The sequence below is a fragment of the Cryptomeria japonica genome, chromosome 4 (genome assembly GCF_030272615.1).
Source record: "Cryptomeria japonica chromosome 4, Sugi_1.0, whole genome shotgun sequence".
NCBI classification, from domain to species: domain Eukaryota; kingdom Viridiplantae; phylum Streptophyta; class Pinopsida; order Cupressales; family Cupressaceae; genus Cryptomeria; species Cryptomeria japonica.
In genome coordinates, this window is record NC_081408.1 from 503447562 (window position 1) to 503469140 (window position 21579).

The following is a 21579-nucleotide window of genomic DNA, read 5'->3' on the forward strand; positions in this document are numbered from 1 at the left end:
CTAACATTATACAAATACAAGCCAAACAAACCACTTACAATAGGTCATGAATAGACCACTAACAACAAGACAAAGACCATAACAAACCACTAATAACATACTAGAATAATAGACCATGTTCAATTTGTTGTCCTAATTTTGTGCATTGATTTATATGTCATGTCCAAATGATCATTTGTAATGTGAGGAGCCTAGAATTGAGGTATAAAAGGTAGGAAGGAGTGACCCTAGATATTTTCTCATGCCTTAAAGTGACTTTGATGGCTACAATGGATGCAGATTTATTAATCAAGTGATAAAAAGGAGAAATTTCTAAGGTTAATAAATGAACCAAGATTAAGTTAGTAACATACCTAGAGCACATTACATAGGCCCAATGTGTACACAATAAGGACAAGCCACGTATAGGGTAGGGTGGTGGTTGTCACTTGGGTACTCCCTCCACACGGCAAGAGGCATACTACTCAAATAGGTAAAGACATCCCTTTATGTTATTTGTGATGACACTCTTGGCCTTCCTCTAGGATCCTCATCCTTGATGTTATTTATTTTTGTACCCAATATGAGATAGCCTCTAGCCATGCATGTGATTAGAGGAGACTTTGATCGTATTCATGTTCATATCTATGTGGTTTGATTATTGTTAGTACATATATGCTAGTGATGTGGATATCTCTTATGCTTATTGTTGATGGGAATTTCCCCCTTGAACATATTATTCTATGATTGTTTAATCATACTTTTTAGAATGTATACTATGGTGGTTTATTATAATTTATGTTATTTGTATGATGTGATGGTTGTTCATGTTGATTGGAATGTGTGTGAGCCATACATCTTAATTTTTTGTATTATTTTAAATTATAACTATGGAGGTATTAGTGTTGGATTCCATTCTACTCATATAGGTGTTAGGATTCCCACAGATACTGAGAGGGGGGGGGCGAATCAGTATCTAACCAATGATAAGAATTTCTTAAGTTAAAACATGCAGAACATAAAATAGCAGTATACCGGTATGCAAGAATTAATGCAATAAACAGAATCAAAAACATCCACATGAAAAGAACACCATAACACAAGATGTTTAACGAGGAAACCCGGTGTGGAAAAAACCTCGGTGGGATTTGTGACCCACAATATTCACTCACTGGCCAATAAGAGAATATTACTTACAATAGGGGCCTAAACATGCAGGAAGGCCAACTGCCTAGAGCTCACTACTCAATGAGAAGTCACACTGACTTACAATGAGGATTATACTAATCCAATGACTTGTACTTCTTTACAATAGCATCTCCAATGCCAGATTCAGTACTGGTTCTAACTCTGTTCTTTACATATACCCTTGACCTATAATTCACACATTAGGTCTGCCTAATAATTTTCTTTATGCTCGCTACATTATCTCTCTAAATGTCTACAATGATCTCCTTTATATACAAGAGTCATTTTACAATTTGCCAAGTCGGCTTACAATAATAAACAAAATATTACATATCAAAAGTCCTATCGGCCTCTATGTCGGTACACATCTTTTCTTATGTGCCAATGTCGGTGTAGAGTGATCTTGTTGATGCCAGTGCACTATCTTGCCTATGTAATGCTTTGCCAGTATGATGTCTTGCCGGTGCCATAGGATTGCAAGGTTGCCATCAATGACAAAACCTTCAATCACAAACAATGTCTCATTGGATTGTCCATATGCCAACAATCTCCCCCTTTGGCATTGATGGCAACACTCATGAGAAATTTCAAAAAGTGTCCAAAATGTGTAGTCCAAAAAATTTTACCAAAAAGAATGTTTACCAAAAATATGAAGGGCTCCCCCTAAGCATATGATTCCTGTCTTTGAACTTTCTCATCCTACTACTCCCCCTTTGGCATCAATGACAAAGGTTGTCAAGATGTTAGTAGAGTTTGTAGTTACATCTGTCCATATCCTCAACCCTGTAGTTGGGTAGTTATTATCTGAAAAAGATCAACCAAAATTAAGTTTATACTATCCATAAACTTTTTGCTATCTTTTATTGTTGTTTCAGTCCTCTTCACAATACCGGTGAGATGCTACAATTGCTCTGCCAGTGTTTTACTTCCCTGTGCTAATGCCTCTGAGATTTCCTTCCGCAGAGATGCTAGATAGTCCAATCTTGGACTTAGTTTAGATCTCAAGTGTTTTGCCTTGTTTATTATTCTCTCTTTCTCTCTTTCCTGTTTAAGCAATTCTTCCTCAAAATTTGCTAACTTATCTTCAAAAATAGATAGTGAATCCGGTGAGTTGACAAAATTGTCTGCAAGCTTATTTATCTCATCCTGTGTCTTGCTTATTTTCTTGTCAATATCTATAGTCAAGAAGTTTGTTTTGCATGTGTCTTTATACAAATTTTTATACTCTTTCAACAAACTACATAGTTCTGGTAGAAGTGTGTCAAAGTCTCTGTTACACTTCTTTATTTCTTCATCAAAGAATTTATGTTTCTCCTTTTCTACCATGTCCTTTACTGATTCTTCCTTTATTTTCTCAATATTTCCAGAAATGTATTTACATAATGTATCCAACTGTCCTAAAGAATCTTTATTATCTATATTACAATCAGGAGCAATTATCTTCAAAATTGGTATTGAATCATCTATTGCTTTATAAGCCTGTGAACTGCAGTCAGTTATTTTCTTAATGGATTCAAGTAATACCTCAGTCACATTAGTTGACTTGAATGTTGATGATGATCCAAGAGTCTAAGTGCCGGTGGAAATAACTATGCTTGTATTGACCTCTGGCAGGTCAGTTTGTGTTTGTATTTCTTTTAGCACTGGTTTTCCTACTTCATTGCTTACCGGTGGCATTGTTTCCTTGTGAGCCTGTTCCAGAGCTTTTAGCTCTGTTGGTTTCTCTGTTTGTGCCTCAGATTCCACCTTTTTCCCTATATCCTCTGTCAGTTGCTCTGTATCTCCTATTACCGGAGGCTCTTTAGCCAGATCTGACTTTTCAGTTGTATCTCTATCAACTGTTATGTTGATCTTTTGGGTATCAACATTTACAGTGTATAGGACTTCGGGATTTGGATTGCTATCCTCTACATTCATGCTTTCTGCTACCGGTTGGTCTTCAGGGGTTGTAATTTTTATGGGTGGAGGTAGGTTGTCTTTAACCTTTATGCTTGGAGATCCACCAACTTTGCCTTTCCCTTTGTCCTTATCCTTCTGATATACCTTAATAGGCTTGGGATTCCTATATTCTTCTTGTTTTTCCTTTTCAACCAGGAATATGTCCCAACCATCTTCTGTTTCCTCTGTAACTTATGTAACTCTTCCTACCATCAGTGAAATATGTCGGTGTATAGTGGAGAAAACTGTCTGGTTTGCCTGAGCAATCAGATCATCAATTTCCTTTGGAGAGTTTACTGGATATACAACAAGTAGTTTTTCTATTTTTATTTTCTTGTCTAATTCAATCACTCCTTTCCTTCTGGCCTCAAGTATTTTGTATAAATCATCAGGAATTTCATTGATTACTTCCATCAAAAACTTTTTGAACATGTCCATATGCAGTATTACACTCTCCTCAACTTGCCCTTTCTCATCAGCAGATAGAGTGTCATAAATTTTTCCTATGTTTTTCAATTTTCCTTCCTCTGTGATCTCATTTAGCAAAATGTCTAGAGGTGCCAAGTCAGTTTTTGTCTTTTTCTTTTTCTTAGGAGTTAGCTTTCTTTTAGATGTGACCTTTCTGACCGGAGATCTCACAGCTTGTTGCTTCTGCCTTGTCCTTCTAGGTGAAGGAGTGGTTGCCAGTGAGGGATCTCTTTTCCTAACAACTCTTTTAAAGGTTGTTGGCATGTCACCTTTCGAAGAAGTACCTACCGGTGATAAATGAGCTTCAGGTTGTGGGGCTACCAACTCATCTTTTGTTATGCCGGTTTTCTTTAATACATCTTCCTTAATGGCCTTTGCTTGTCTGGATCCTTTCCTCACAAATGCCTCTACCTTCTTCACTCCTTTCTTGGACTGTATTTGGCTTTCTATGGTTTCAGCACTACCAAATACTTCTTCCTTAGGTTCTTTGGGGGTTTCCAGAAGTGCTTTGGCATAAGTTTCAACTATGTGGTCATCTGTCTCATAGCCCATTTCAGTTACCCAGATTGTCCTTGGGATGACTACTTCCATCCATATTTCATCCTTTTTAATAACAAAGCATCTGTCATCTTTGTATTTATCTACAATTTTCTGAGATAACCTTATCCTTTTCTTCATTTTTGTCTTCAATTCTTGGAAAAAGTCATGAATGTTGTTTTCTTTGTTCTCACCCATGGTATTGAACAGTTTTGTCAATTGCTTTCCTACCGGTATGTCATATCCTAGTTCTTTATATCCTATACCAGGAACCTATTTTGTTATATGAAGCATTAGGCATACTAACAGATTTCCAAATCTGAAAGTTCCTTTCTTATCCTTCTTTATCTTTCCAAGGTTGTCTATCAGTTCATCCTTTAACCATTCACAGATGTCGATTTTTGCATTGTCTTTCACCATATCATAAACACTCTTAATGCATAAACTTGAAACCGAGTTAACTCTATTGGCATGAGTGGCTTTGTAACCTAATATCATGCTTATGAATCTCACATTTGTATCCTTTACATCGTTAACCCTTAGAGATCTCTTATCAAATGTTGCACCTGTTAGGTCTATGACTAAATCATTTGAAACCTTCTTGTTTTTGTCTGGTCTTTTACTGGTGGCCAGTAACCCTGTGACAGCCTTTACCACTTCCTTGGTGATCTTATGAATTGCATCTAACCAAAAAAATTCTCCATGAACTCTGCTTAACACTATCCTAATCACATCCTTAGGAAATTCAGGAATGCTAAGGATTTCTATGAATCTTAGGGTTTCAATAACCTTGTGTTCAGTTTTAACATTGTCGGTATCATCACATATCTCGATTTTATACATGGTTTTGATTTCCTCGTCTCCTAACTCTTCAATGTTGTAGTGGATGTACATTCTAGGGTCTTCAGCATATACAACACCTTTAGGGATTTGAGAAAATGCACCTAAGGTATCATCCTTCTTTTCTATTTTGGGGACTAACTGAAATACGGGCCTAGATCTTTTAATTACTTCCACAATAGTAGGGTTCACTATGTATTTGATTGCAGAGGTGGATGCCATGATTAAATACCTTTTTTTGTCTTGGATGGATGATTTCTTGGAGTGTGCTTGCTTCTTGCTCGAAATAACTTAGCTTGGAATCTTCGCGCTTCTCTGAAGGTTTGAAATCACGGTGAAATGAAATGGAGCCAAAACCTTATTTTATAAAGTCTTTTTCGTTGTCTACCACATTAATTGCATGCCGGTTAAGTATTCACTTAACATTGTTTGCCAGTAATAAGTGATTTTCCACTTCTTATCTCTAACCGAGGGAATAATAGCACATGTGTCATTAGATTGCCAAACCCTCAAGGAAATTTTCTTCAATTAGATGAAGAACTTCCTACCGGTGGAGCACTGCTATGTCCTGCCGGTGAAGCATCACTCTGTCCTACCGGTGAAGTATTTGTTGGTTCTACCGGTGGAGGAGTATTCCCAATGTTTAGATCAACTTTTCTAATCCATTGCTTTGAGAATTCTTGCTTAACCTCTTCAACCTTTTCTTTTCCTTTCAAGCTAGCACCTTCTACCGATGTACCTTTTCTTCTACAAAATTTAGCAATATGCCCAATCTTGTTACATGCATAACAAGTTACATTATTTTTCTGAATAGCTTTCCCATAACCTATGTTGGTTTGTGTTCTGCATTGATTAGATATATGTCCAAATCTTCCACAAACATAACATCTCACATTCATTTTGTAGTTTTCAGAGTTATGACCAACTTTGTTGCATTTGGAACATTGACCGGTGGGTGTATTGATATTCTGATAATTCCTAGATCTACATTCATTTGCCCTATGATCATACTTATTACAGTTAAAGCATTTTCCATTGAATTTATAAGCATTTGGTGGTCTTACCGGTTTCCTGTGATCCTGAGTATTTGCAGTACCGGAGCTTTCACCAACTTCAAAGTCAATTCCAGAAGTGTCACCTTTAGTTTTTTGATTCTTCAATAAGGTACCAAGTTCTTCTGAGCTTTTCTTGAATTTTTCTTTATGTTGATTTGCAGTTTCCAATTCCCTTTCCAAGATTTATTTTTGTCTCATTAGTTCATTTGAGTCATTCTGAGTATGCATCAGATCTGTCTTCAACATGTCATTTTCATAGCTAAGTCTTGTGTTCTCATTTGTTGCATCACTTAGTCTTCTGGTCAATTCTTCTTCATTCTTCTTTCTATCCTCAATCTCTTTGCAAAATCTCATAGTCATATCCTGCATTTCATTTTTTGTTGTCATGATCTCTTGTTTCAGCTTGCTTATCATATCATTAAGAGATTCCTTTTCATCATTCTCATTTTGCAATTTTTCACAAAGTTCTCTTCTCTTATTTCTTATAACAATAAGATTTTCTTGAAGTGCCTGAATGATATCTTGAGCTTCTCTTAAATCATCTTCTAATTTGATATTTTCAACTTCTCTGCATCATAGTCAGTAAGAGCTCCTTCAAGTTGCTTCATCAGATTTTCCATCTTTACCGATGTCAAGATCTTCCTCAAGTTGTTAGGCTTCTGAAAATAGAGGACCAAGCTCTGATACCAATTATTAGGATTCCCATAGATACTGAGAGGGGGGGATGAATCAGTATCTAACCGGTGATAAGAATTTCTTAAGTTAAAACATGCAGAACATAAAATAGCAGTATACCGATATGCAAGAATTAATGCAATAAATAGAATCAGAAACATCCACATGAAAAGAACACCATAACACAAGATGTTTAACGAGGAAATCCAGTGTGGGAAAAACCTCGGTGGGATTTGTGACCCACAATATTCACTCACTGGCCGATAAGAGAATATTACTTACAATAGGGGCCTGCACATGCAGGAAGGCCAACTGCCTAGAGCTCACTGCTCAATGAGAAGTCACACTGACTTACAATGAGGATTATACTAATCCAATGACTTGTACTGCTTTACAATAGCATCTCCAATGCCAGATTCAGTACCGGTTCTAACTCTGTTCTTTACATATACCCTTGACCTATAATTCGCACATTAGATCTGCCTAATAATTTTCTTTATGCTCGCTACATTATCTCTCTAAATGTCTACTATGATCTCCTTTATATACAAGAGTCATTTTACAATTTGCCAAGTCGGCTTACAATAATAAATAAAATATTACATATCAAAAGTCCTGTCGGCCTTTATGCCGGTATACATCTTTTCTTCTGTGCCAGTGCCAGTGTAGAGTGATCTTGTTGATGTCGATGCACTGTCTTGCCTGTGTAATGCTTTTCTGGTATGATGTCTTGCCAGTGCCATAGGATTGCAAGGTTTCCATCAATGACAAAACCTTCAATCACATACAATGTCTCATTGGAGTGTCCATATGCCAACAATAGGTAGTAAGGATCCTATTATTTATCTCATTTCAACATTGGTGTCAAACGGGTATACTATTTTGAAATGCTTTCTCCATTTTTTACTATGAAGTTTTTGGTAAAAGAAACTTAGAGAAAATTTGTATTTGGTAATAAAATATAATGTTAAAGAACATTCAATTTTGGCATCATTAGATCATGTATTGTTTCATCTCGCTAATTTTGGGATGTTTGTGAGGACCCATCACAAGGTGGTCTTGTTTTGGTTCTCCTCTTGATAAAAGTGCATGTAGGGCATGCTGGGAACATTTAATTTTGTCTCATGTGTCTTTGGACTCATTTTTGAGTCCTTTATAGGCCTCCCAGATTATGGGAAGTGTCTTGTCTATTTGGTTGATTTATAGAGATTGAGTTAGAGGTATCCATATTGGTCTCCTAACCATTTGTGGTCATTTTTTAGTTTGTGTTATATTCTCATTTTTGTGATTTTTGGGTATGAGACATAGAAATAGTCATTATGCAATAAAATGACTACAATTCAAAAATAGGATGGTGGAATAGTTTCTGAACTCCAGCAATATTTTGGAATTCCTGAGTCTAGTTGCAAAAACATCCTTTCTAGGTGCTAGTGTCATACTGTGGCATTGTAGTTATATGGTGTGTTGTAGTCCTCTATTTCATTAGAAAATAGATTTTCTAAATATGGAAGTTGTTTCCCTTGGCCTTTGGAGTCTTCTCAAGTTGACACTTCGTTAAAAAATGTGTCTACAAAATCTAGGCTCTGCATCTCTCTATGCTTCTAGATCTGCTATTTGTAGCTCAAATATTGATGGGATAATTGCAGTTGAGTAGGAACCACACAAAGGGATGATACTCTCTATCTATAGTTGTTCTTGTGAAATCCCATTGTTTCTTTAGTGATCATGCTCATGATCTTGAAATTTATTCCATCATTTGCATTGGGAATTAAATCTTTGCATGAAAATAACCTATTATCATTCTAGCTAGTGGAGAGCTTGTACCTCCTAGTTAAGCAACCTCTTTTGGAGCTGTTTGGATGTTGTTTGAGTTCTTTTGAGTGGATTGTAGGTATTTGTGATGACACTCTTGGCCTTCCTCTAGGATCCTCATCCTTGATGTTATTTATTTTTGTACCCAATATGAGATAGCCTCTAGCCATGCATGTGATTAGAGGAGACTTTGATCATATTCATGTTTATATCTATGTGGTTTGATTATTGTTAGCACATATATGCTAGTGATGTGGATATCTCTTATGCTTATTGTTTATGGGAATTTCCCCCTTGAACATATTAATCTATGATTGTTTAATCATACTTTTTAGAATGTATACTATGGTGGTTTATTATAATTTATGTTCTTTGAGTTCTTTTGAGTGGATTGTATGTTGTTTGAGTTCTTTTGAGTGGATTGTAGGTATTTGTGATGACACTCTTGGCATTTCTCTAGGATCCTCATCCTATGGTGGCTCTGCATCTCTCTATGCTTCTAGATCTGTTATTTGTAGCTCAAATATTGATGGGATAATTGCAGTTGAGTAGGAACCACACAAAGGGATGAGACTCTCTATCTATAGTTGTTCTTTTGAAATCCCATTGTTTCTTTAGTGATTATGCTCATGATCTTGAAATTTATTCCATCATTTGCATTGGAAATTATATCTTTGCATGAAAATGACCTATTATCATTCTAGCTAGTGGAGAGCTTGTACCTCCTAGTTAAGCAACCTCTTTTGGAGTTGTTTGGATGTTGTTTGAGTTCTTTTGAGTGGATTGTAGGTATTTGTGATGACACTCTTGGCCTTCCTCTAGGATCCTCATCCTTGATGTTATTTATTTTTGTACCCAATATGAGATAGCCTCTAGCCATGCATGTGATTAGAGGAGACTTTGATCGTATTCATGTTCATATCTATGTGGTTTGATTATTGTTAGCACATATATGCTAGTGATGTGGATATCTCTTATGCTTATTGTTGATGGGAATTTCCCCCTTGAACATATTATTCTATTATTGTTTAATCATACTTTTTAGAATGTATACTCCTTATTCAATAAATTGATAGTTGTGACATCTAGTTGAGATGTAATATCTCCTAGTTGCTCCACTATTAGAGCAAGTTTCCTTCGATGTTGTGAGTTTCATCAAGTGTGTAATAACCCACCATGATTCATCCAACAAAAATTGAGTATATTTTTTTTTTCTTTATTATGTTTTATTCAATTGCATACTCTGGGCATCCATCCAATAGGATTGGGCATTCATCCATTCGGGATGAGCTTCTAACCATACGGGTTAGGCAATTGTCCATACGGGACGTAAATTCCATCTATCCAATACGGGATAGGCATCTACCCATACGGGGTAGGCATCCATCCAAACGGGATAGGAGATGCTCTGGCCAGAGACTTAGACTCATCGGGACCATTCAGGTCCTGAGCCACTCACTAAGTACTACATTCTTCTAACAAGAATGCACCGAGGTCGCCGTCCTTAGGAGTAATAAGAAAATAATACAAGCTTGAATTCCGCCTCGGAATTTGGCTTAAAGCCTCGGGAAGTCAAGCGAATCCATACGGGATTCCTTTCGAGTATGCATTGAATTAAATTTGATTAACTTATCTTTCAATTAGGATTCTTACTCAACCAAGCCTAGACCCCACCCACGAACGCCTGAGTACGAGGGACAACTCCGTCCCAAGACTGCCTACATACCCGCTTCGGCGCGGGATCAAGGCGTAAAGTATGTAGTTCTATTTTCTAATCTATGGTTTGATGTAAACTGATTTTGTGGGTACGCAACCCTTTCTAGGGTCAGTGTCCCAGATAGTTTCTCTGCGGTTGCTACCCACGAAGGTAGCACTTAAGCGAAGGCTCAAGATGGCCTATTGCTTGTGGCCTAAAAAAAAACTAGATCCTAGTACTTAACATGAACGTCACCCAATTGCAAATCACCAATATCCCTTCGAGGTGAATAAATAAATAAATAAATAAAGTCAATTTCACGAGAGCTCTTAACTAGTCCATTTCTAAGAGGGGTTTACTATGGTTTATCTCAACGGGTGTGAAATTCAATTAAAAGTTATCTTATTAAATTATCGATCCAAGAGGGATTACCCGCCCCTTGGATTTTTATCTTCCAAATGTCCCTTATTACTCCCCGACGATTTATAGGGACGATGCCACAGACGTCGTTAATGCAGCTTTATTAGGCGTTAAGTGCAGTAGTTCAACACGACGGCATTACCCGTAAGCGTGACCCAGAGGCACCATATATACCGAACGCTGCTAGTTTTGGTTTTCCAACTTCCTTTATTTAGTTTTCTAACTACGAATAACAAAATGAAGCGTAAACAATGGAAGTAACTACTTGAAGTGAAATTTGCATAACAAATGAAACTTGCATAATAGTAACTGCATGAAAGATATAATAATTCGCATGCTATGAACGAAAGCAATTAATCCATGATGTAAGATGACTTAGGGAGTCCAAAATGACGGTCAAATCTAAATATTTGCAATAAGGTAAGTTAATCTCTAAGGACCAAATCAAGCGTCCCAATATTTCTTAATTTTTTTTGAAGAATATAGTCTACGATTTTAAAGTCTATAAGGATAGTTTAATTACAATCATTAATCCCATTTTTAATTGAAAGTCAATATCCTTGAATGTACACTAAGGAAAACAAAATCATCACTAAATGTCATTATTATCAACCTTAAAAATTAACTAGATGGTAATTAACTTAGTTTATTATTATCAAAAAAAAACAATTTAAAACTTTCAACTTCGAATTACAAAAAAAATCGAATTTTAAAAAAAAGTTTTTGTTGTAAATACAAAGGGGCTGCGGGGTGGGGACCACGGATCCCATCACCCCTACGGCCCTGCAGTCGCAGGTCCGCAGGGATGAGGGGATGCCGTGGGCCCCCCCCCCCCCGTACCCTACGACGGTTTATTGAAACCGTCCATGCAGACTGCGACCGAGTACGTGGAAAGCCGTGCGTTACGGAGTTTTAAGGAGATTTTCCTACGTTTGATGGGGTTTTTTCTTGCCTTTGTTCTTTTTAATTTATATATGTATATATATATATAAGTACCTAAATGTTATAGTGCATAAATTTATATGTATCTAAATGTTATAGTGCATAAATTTATATATATATATATATATATATGAGTACATAAATGTTATGTTATTATTATTATCTTTTTCTTATATCTCATACAGGAGTAATAAATTTAATTTTAATGAGTTATTGAAGATTACTCAAAGCAGGGTAATAAATTTCAGAGGTAAAATGAAGCAGAAACCAGAGGGATTTTTTTCTCATTTCTTTGTTTTTCTACAGGGAAATACATTTACAGATAAAGAGAGTTTAATTCTTTTCTCCATTTCTTCTGTTTCCTACACAGGGAAAACTTATTCACAAAGAAAGGAATTCATTTCTCTACACAGGAAAAATTTCATTCACAGAGAGAGTTATCCATTTCTTTGCACAGGGAAAATTCGTTCACAGAGAGAGGAGATTTATTTATACACACAGGGAGATCTAATTTTTATCAAAATAAAATGAATCTAATTTCCATTTACTTTGAAACTAATTTATCAGAATTAAAAAGAAGAATTTCATTCTACAAAATCTGAAACAATTTTCTTATCAAACAATGAAAAATAAATCTAAAACTAATGAATCTTATTTTCAAAAAATGAATCTCATTCAAAAAAAAAATCTAAGACAGATATCTTATCAAAACAATGAATTTTATTCTCTAAAATCGGAAACTAAAAATTTAAACAATGAATCTTATTTCAAAAAAAATGAATTTCATTCTACAAAAATCTGAAACAATTTTCTTATCAAAACAATGAATTTTATTTTCTAAAAATCTGAAACTACATTCTTATCAAAAATTTAAACAATGAATCTTATTTAACAATAAATCTCATTATTTACAAAATCTAGAGACTAATTTCATATCAAGAAATTTCAACAATGAATCTTATTTAAATCATGACTCTCATTTTCTACAAAATCTAAACTAATTCTTTAACAAAATACAAATAAATTTCATACTATTAAAATCTAATCTACCATAAAAATGAGATGCATGAACTAAGTTGGAGGAACCTGGATGCTTGAAGATGGTGTGGAGTCTTCCTTGATCCTCCAAGTTGAAGAGAAAATCCTCCCAACAAAACCTTGGCTGCAAATGAAAAATGGACTACAAAGGAGAAATTGCAGAATTTCTTATGGAATAGCTAACTTTTCTTTTGAAACTTGTACCTATTTTATAAAAGAAATTTCAAATTCCCACTACCTAATTGTTAATTGGAAAAAAAAGAGATTCTCTCCCAATTTTGGCCTCCATGCAAATTAATTGGGCTTAGTGGGAGGAGTTACATGCAAGGAGGTGGAGAAGCCTCTAGAAGCTTCTTATTCCTCCTACAACATGTGCCTTAAATTGGGTGAGGGAAATTAAATAACTAATTTAAAATATATATGCATTTTCCATGTGTGTGTGGTTTATTAATTTATTCCCTTACAATATTCATTCAATAATTCATCCAAAGAGTATAAATAAAGTTTTGTATTTTAAATCAAAAAAAGTGATAAAGGAGGGTTGTGACAAAGTGTGTTATGTTTTTTTCATGAGAGAACATGAGAATAGGTTATAACTCAATCATCTTCTTCGTGTGGCTCCACTCTCTCATAGGTTCATTATGGTGAATTCATCATTGATTCCTAGTAGATTCTAATAGGTTTCTCACCTTTGATGTTTATACCTAACGTATCTTAGAAACAAAAATCTTTTCTATTTTTGGTGTATGTCATATTATCAATAATATGCTTTCTTAATTAATTTACTTTATCTTCATCCTAACAATTATTTAACTTGCAACAATAGAAATCAATAACAATGACATTTACAAATAATTTTGCAATAGCAAATTTTGAAGGTGTCATCCAATTTAGAGAGAAGTTTGATAGCTGATAATTGAAAGGATTGGCCAACTATTTTATCTCAATGTTTTCACCCTCTTGATGTCTTTAAATGTTTATTTTAGTTTTGTACCCATTCATTGTGTCTTATTTGGGACTAGAGTTGTTAAAATTTATATTCAACTCAATCATTTCTTCTAGGATTTTCCTTCCCTAATATTTCGATAATATTGGATTTCACAAAAGTTTCGAAAAGATTCAATAAAATAGAAAATATTTTATCATGCCAAAAACATATTTAATAACCTCCAATAAGTGGGTATGTTACATACCCATCCTTAATTTATGACAAAATGGAAATAAAGGTTGAACTAGGATGAAACTAAAATCACAATTAGTTGGCTCTTATAAAAGATATTTGATTAGTTAATCTTAGAGAACTCAACTAGGAGAATGAGAATGCAAAGAATTTTTTTTTTGTAAATGAGTTAAAGATACTAATATAGATGAAACTAATTGTATATCAACCATTGATGTGATATTTATGGAAGTATTTGTATATACATAATTATTTACTCTACTAATAGAATATAAACTTAATTCTTTTACAAGATACCAACAAATGTTTTAAATGAATTTATTGCACACTACATCTATGTTTGTGTGTCAGGTTCCTTTTGTTATGGCATATGCTATCATTCCTTCTATTGGTGCATGCAGACTAGGGATTTTTTTCTTGCCATTGGATTTTGTTTGTGTTTATCCTCTTGATATGATCTCATCGTTTTTTGGTGATGTGATTGCACTCAATTTATGGGCTCTCCCTTCTATCACTGATGATTCTATTTTGGTTGCCCATCCTCAACTTACAGTATTTGGGGATGCTACCAATGCTAGAGCTAGGGTAGATGTTCCTTTGGCTTCTTTCATGTCCATTGAATTTTTGCACAAGTTGTTGGGTTTGCTGCTCATCTTCCACCCGAGAGGCATTCTTCTCCTCTATCTTTTGTCAATCCCCCTTGTGGTGGTCTATTGTCAAGATGTGGTGGAGAATGAAGACTTTTATCTTCATGGGTGTCATGCCTCACCTTTCTCAAGGTGAAAACATGACACAAGTCAAACCCAACTAAAAAAAATAAAAATCTCAAAATGAATCCCTTCATGTTATTAGTTTTGACCATAAATCACATTAAAAGTCATCCTTTTGAAATGTGTCCAACAAGCTAAGGGAGTTTCAATGCTAACATGGAGCATTATTTTGATTAAACCATTGTAAAGCTTATTGTTTCAAATAAATAAAACTTATAATTTATTTTTTTTATTATTATATGCAAAAGTAACAAATCTAACCCTTAGCCTCCTATGGTTAATATTCATTAATGGAGTGACCTTGTTCAATTATGCTTAATATACCTCCTACATTATCTAGCTCAAGTAATAGATAAATTAGTGTTACCTCTTAAGTTGTTTTTAAGGCAACAAGTTAAAGGTACCTAGCAACATGGTCCCCCACTATGGCAATAATGATAATTAATTAAATTAATCCTCATTAAGACTTTTCTAGCCTTAGCCCTAATGAGTTGTGCATTGAATCTCATGCATTGGAGGTATTCAATCTCAACCCTTGGATCTTAGGGTTCCAAAAGTAACCTAAATTTTAAATGAGGTATATGGGAAGAAGTTCAACTCTATCCTCCCATTTTTTTCTAGCAAATCCTAACTCATATTTACTCGATACTATGTGGCATTTGTTTAATTATGGGCAATGGATAGAAATCAATTTAATTAAATAATAAATATTGTTTAATTAAAGCACATGAAAGGGGATTAATTAAATAATAAAATTATTTAATTAAGTGTTTTAAAAAAATAGATAATTAAATAATTAAAAATTGTTTAATTACAAGAGGAGAGAGAAATCTAGATTTTGAATTGAAATTAGAAGAATGACTCTAGATTGTTTAATTGTAAGAAGAGAGAAATTTGGATTTTGAATTTACAACATATAACATAAGGTTTGAACCCTTCACAAAGGTCAAGACCAATTGAAATGGGATATTCACAATAAGGCTACAACTTGTCCTTGAGTGCCCATTGGCAATTTCCTACATCCTCAAAATAATGTGTACGTACAACAATATACAATAGTATACAAATATCAAGAACATATGCATGAATTATAACTAAACCATAACATCACATGTAATTAACTTCTCCACATCTTCTAGTCTAGACATTCATATTAAGAGTAATGGTAAGAATTAAATTAATCATAACATGATTCCATTTCATCTCAAAAATTCATGGATCACATGAACTATATGCATAAAATTATAAAAAAATAAACAACCATATTCCATCATATGAAAATGTAACCACTATGAGAGATCCGTGAATAACATTAAGTAAAGAGGTCCATATAAGAGCACATAATATGAGTAGCATGATACTATAATATATTCACCTATACTCAAAACATCTAAAGAATAGCATCACATATTCCAAAATAAATTCCAAAGCATGAAACAATAACAGTCCATAACACAATGTCTAGCATTGTATCCCTATCAGATGTTATCACTAAAAATTAACTAGGGAAGGGTCTAACAATGGGGCTTTGGTTTTCAAATTCTTAGGTCTCTAGTTTCTCTTTTGGATCTCCATAGTTAGGTTGTGGGCTCTTGGTGGCCTCATAGGATAGGTAAGATTAAACTTTCCCCTGCGCTAAAGGTTTCTAATTTCTTCTGTTGATTTTGAGGAGGATAGGAACTAAATTTTGGGGAAGTTGTGGGCATGCGCGAAGAATCCTCTTTCCATTAAGTCTTGGACTAAAACCTTCAACCCCCTTACTGAACCACTTAACATGCATCTAGTATGGGTGAGACTTTCAAATATCCTCCTTCAATTTTGGAAGAATACTTTCTATGAGGCTATTGGAAACTCTATTGGTCATTTCTTGAAGGTTGATGTGTCTACTTCCTTCATGTGGTCTTCAAATTTTTTGTGTTTTTTGGTGGACATTTATCTCTCCTTATCTCTTCATGGAGACATAATTTTAATGTTTGGGGGTAGGCCTTAGACTCAACTAGTGCATTATTAGGGAATCCCTTTTTGTTGCCATCATTGTTTTTCAACAGGTTATTTGGCTTCAATTTTTTCTAGGGGGCACCAAAAGGGCCCTATTTCTTGGTAGCATCATGCTACTAATGATCATTTGACTGTTGAGGATCTTATCTCTTTCAAGGTTCTAATGGGCTTGCTTCTAGGTTGGTTTTATCCAACCTCGTGGATGTTGTAATGGTTCCTCCTTTTGAGTTCTCTCTTCATATTGCCTTGACATTCACTTTGATTCAATCTTCTTTGGTGGATGTGGACCACATATCACCTCACCCTCCTATTCTCTCCCCTTCATCTATTGATTTTCCTCCTAATAGTTTGTCCTCTTCCCCTCTTGGAGGGATATTGGATGATAACATTATGTGGAATTTTGTTCATAGACATAGGAAAGGTCATGTATCCTCTTCTCGACCTCTTTCTCATGTTGTGAAAGAGTAGTTCTTATTTTGGGGTTAGGATTCTTATTTCTAACTAGTTCTTAGCTTTGGCCAAAATCTTTCTCTATCTAGTTATGCTTTTCTCACCCCTCATGAGATTCTCTCTTCTTTCTTTTTGGTGTTTGATTTATCTTGTAATGCCCAAGAAAATACCCTAGAGAAAATAAACCAAACTAACATACTAATGGAGATAAAAAAACAAATTAAAGTAACATCTAATGCAACACATATCATCAACTATACAATATAGATTAATCATCCATTAACACATAATCTTTATAAACATGAAACATATCACCTGCACTCATAAACCAATTTACGCAAGCATAATTAAACATAACAAATCATTAATACCATCTCCCTAGGGTATCTCGATGTCACTACTTACTACCATCATAAGCAATAAAAATCTAACCATCTCCATTATGACACTTAACATCCTTAATCATTATTCATGCACATATGCAGAACACTTAGTTCATATCTTTCATGGTATGCAATCTAATTATCTTCAACCCAATATGATATTATTTTCTTTTAAATGCATCATTAACCCTTTCCTTCTTATGATTCATTTTAATCACCAAAATCCAAATGTACCTAATCCTTATCCATTTCTCCTACCGACATGATCACAATTCACCTACAATGATTATCCATTACATAATGCATAGACATAATTTTCCTTACTTAACTAATACCCACATATCTACCCAATATTCCATAATTCTAGCATGATCATTTACCTTTACATGATTCCTAAGTGCATAATGCAATAACTGTAATGTCCTTCATTAAACAACTCCTTAAACGCTATACATAGTCCCTTGTTTCTTTCTAACACAACCATAAATATAAATGCCATTAACGCATACACAATTTTATTTATCAACTACAATTCCTATACTATAGCTATCCTACTTACATAGGTCATTTTATACTTTTAATCTACAAGCTTATCTAACAATCATAATAAACACGTAATGATAAACACATAACAACATATCCAGTTACATTATTTCAAATAAATAAGCAATATTCAAACACTTTGAGATGCACCCATGTCTTACTCTACTACTAGATTCATAACCTCATTCCACATTAACTAAAATAATCTAAATCATTTCCTTAAGGTTAACTATTCATATTACCAGCTACCCATTCTTTCTTCAATCTATAAGTATCCTTTTTTCAAGAATATCAACCTTACAATAAGATCATTCATTCAATCTTTGCATATACATCCATACTCAAAGATCATCCTATTACAATATAATTATTATAATCTATTACCACATATAAAGATTTCATATTACTACGAGTCCTAATACTTATATCCACTAAATTAAAGCTACATAGCTACATTTACCTTATCATCTTAATTATCATATTTGATTTTCTAATCTTTTATATCTTAAACAAGAACGTAAGCTCCTATTACATGACCATGATATCAAAGCTCACGAATCCCTTTATGAACCATTACAAGATAATCTACAACATTCATAAATTTCATTCCATTTCAAAGATAATTATATTTCAATACATCTTAATATCCATCTTGCAAATTATAGGCCCATTTCCTAAACATCATGTACTTTATAATTACATGATTATTTCAACAAGATCATAGCTCTCCTAATACATAGTCTCATCTACAACCTCTACAATTTATGATTGCATTACATAACCCATGATATTAATCATATTCATTAGCTACAATAATCATCCATAAGATGCAAAGAGGAAGAATCCACATCCACGCATAAGAATCCAATGAGAACATCCCAACGGTAGAAAGGTACCAATCCACCTAACCATTGGGAACCAAAAGAACCACCCCCCATGCTAGGAGATGACACAAGGTTCCAACACACACTCTAGACCTAAGCTAATATCAATTACCCAAGAGGCACACAACTCAAGGATCATAACAACACCTACAGAAAAACCAATCACATGGCAACCACAAATAGAACTCTTAGAGGTGTAACAATAGACAAGGCATAAATAAAACAAGAAAGGACACATATAGGAGTGGAGTGTCATCACATGCTCTAAAATATAGAAACACGACCCTTCAAGGCATAACCTCGATAGACAAGTGGAGCCATCTCAACCTATGAGAGAATCAAGGGAGATTGACTTGCCACTACAATGGCCTTCCAAGCTCATCCTAAAAACATCCTACCTAAGATCAAGTCTTGGGGCTCAACTATTATTTATCTTCATTAGGTGAATCCTAATTACCCATCCCATCTAATTCATTGTTAATGTTATCACTTGTATATAATAAGGAAAACTTCCAATGTGCCTTGGAAATCTAGATGGGAGGTTTATCAACTCACCACCTATCTCTCACAATATCGGTCATCAGATGGAAGCCCACTCCCCCCTAGCATGTTCCAAAATAACAATAATAACAAGGAGGATCTAATTCAACATTCAAGAGTGATTCATAAACAACATCACAAAATCATGAAGCATCCATAACAATCCAATGCCAACAACAACAATAAACCAACAATGAGCGTCATATAAAAAAAGTGCTTCAAAAGTCATATCAAAGTCAATCAAAATATGCCACACTCATGAAATGAACATAAAAAACAAGGCACGTCAACTTTTTGGACCAAGAGAAACAAATTGATTCTCACAACATGGCTTGTCAACATGAAGGAGACACACAAAACCTCTACAGTATGGCTTATCAACAAACCTAAGCTTAAAAATAGAAAAAAAAACACCAAATCTGACAAAACTCAAAATTGGAAAAGATCAACAAACCTCCATAAATGCCTCCAATACAAGAATAGATCGGAAAATTTGATCAGAGGCTAGCATAACTGGGAAAACACTTAATCCAAGTAGTTTAGCACATTTACTAAAAAGGTGTAGCGCTTATGTCATTTCCTGCATCGCCTTTACCTAAACCTACAACGCATTTAACAATTCCTAAAATGCATATGAGTAAAGATATAGTGCATTTGTTTACAAATAGCACATCAATAGACTCTAACAATGCAAATAAAACCCAGTGTAGCGCATTTTTAGAAATAAAACTCTCATTTGCATAAAGAAACAACACATTCATTCAATTAGCCTATTTGTCCAAAATCAGACATAGACTTAGAAAATTTGCGACAAGAAAATAAAGTCCAAGAGATTACGAAAATACCTGAATAAGGGCTCAAAAGAAATGTCTGCACAATACAAAATGAATGACATAATCTAAATATAAAATCATAAACAATAGAGAGAACACATATGAAAACAAAACCTCATGGCATGCTACCAAAACTCACTCAAATAAAAATACAAAGAACCAATATGACTTATGTAACCTAAAGGCAACAAAAACTTTCAAGATACAATACTAAAGCCTTAAAAATCACACACAAATCTCATACAAGCACAGGATTGCAGAATACACGCACAAGAAGTTGTTCACGGAGCCATCTACTCACAATGAACAATAAACTTAGAACAATAATAATAAATCTTCCCCAAACCATAATAAAAAACTATATAACATAAATTTTCCATGAGATATTTCAATCTCAAACAATATAAAAAATATACAATATTGTTTCCCAAACCTAGAATACAATCTTTCTACAAACATGGAGAAGACATGAAAGCAAGATAAATATGCAAAGAGAGAGATCCTCCAACCTCAGATTTGAAGTGATGGTAAGGAAATCTGAAGAAGCTCCCACAAAAATCCAAACAAAATCCAAGCAAGAATCCAAGCTCCCAAAACAAGTTGCAGAATAAAAATCCTCAAGAATGGTAACTCAACACAAAGCTCAGGCTGCCGAATAAAAAGAAATTCATGAAAAACCGTAGCCTCAAAATCAGCCAATCGAAATAAACCAAAATAGTATAAAACTTACCTACCCAACCTATATTATATTTTATTTTCCCAATACACATACATCCAATAGCATTTAACTGTAGGTAGGAATAATAATAAATCTCATTTACCCTTATAGCAAGAGAATATCGATAAAATAATATAAAATATTACTCACCAAGTAACAAGAGGAATATAATAATATAACACAATATTATTTACCAATGCATGAATAATAATATATATGCCCTATTAAATATTATGAGCTAATAATTAAAATAAATCCGAATAAAACAAATGAACAATTCAATACAAATTGCCAAGGCTAATAAAATAAAAGCCAAATAAATTGTGAGATTTTGCCAAGATCTAGAGGCAATGGAAAGCACAAATAAGAGAGAACAAAATAGATGATAGAAATAAACTGTATTCTATCAAGAAAATACTGATCAACTGGATCATTACATGTTGTTCAATGATTGCTCATGCAAACAATGTAGATGAGATTGCTTATATAGGCAAGGCTAGGGATATGTGAGCACACAAACATGACATGTGGCTCAATAAGAAACAAGGGTAGGTAGGAAATAGGTGTGGTAGGTAGGAGAAACAATAAAATATTCCACATAAGGTGGATCACCCTCCGAAGGTGGAGTGTAACAACAAGATCAACACCATAAAAAGTAGAAATTCTCCTACACACACTATCCCAATGTGGCA